We start from the raw sequence: 285 nt of genomic DNA, 5'->3' as shown, positions 1-285 counted from the left end.
GTGTGTGTGTGTGTGTGTGTGTGTGTGTGTGTGTTTTCTCTCAGTGGTCTCCACGTGGAGCGAGTCCATCTCAAGTCCTCTCTGAGTTGCTGCAGAAGACACTCTTCACCTGTCATGAAAATGGAAACGCGGTTTCATTATGTGTTCCAGGAAAGCCATTAAAAGACTCTAATAAAAGAGCATCAAGCGGGAGGCAGTTCTTCTCGCTCATTATGCTGCGTTGGAAGTCCTTCTTCCATCTGGAGGCAGAAAATGGTTTGTTTGTTTGTTTGGAGCTGCAGCAGA

Source organism: Austrofundulus limnaeus, unplaced genomic scaffold (genome assembly GCF_001266775.1).
Source record: "Austrofundulus limnaeus strain Quisiro unplaced genomic scaffold, Austrofundulus_limnaeus-1.0 Scaffold19, whole genome shotgun sequence".
In the NCBI taxonomy this organism is placed as follows: Eukaryota; Metazoa; Chordata; class Actinopteri; order Cyprinodontiformes; family Rivulidae; genus Austrofundulus; species Austrofundulus limnaeus.
The sequence above is the reverse complement of the archived record's forward strand: the minus strand, read 5'-3'. Positions refer to the sequence as shown.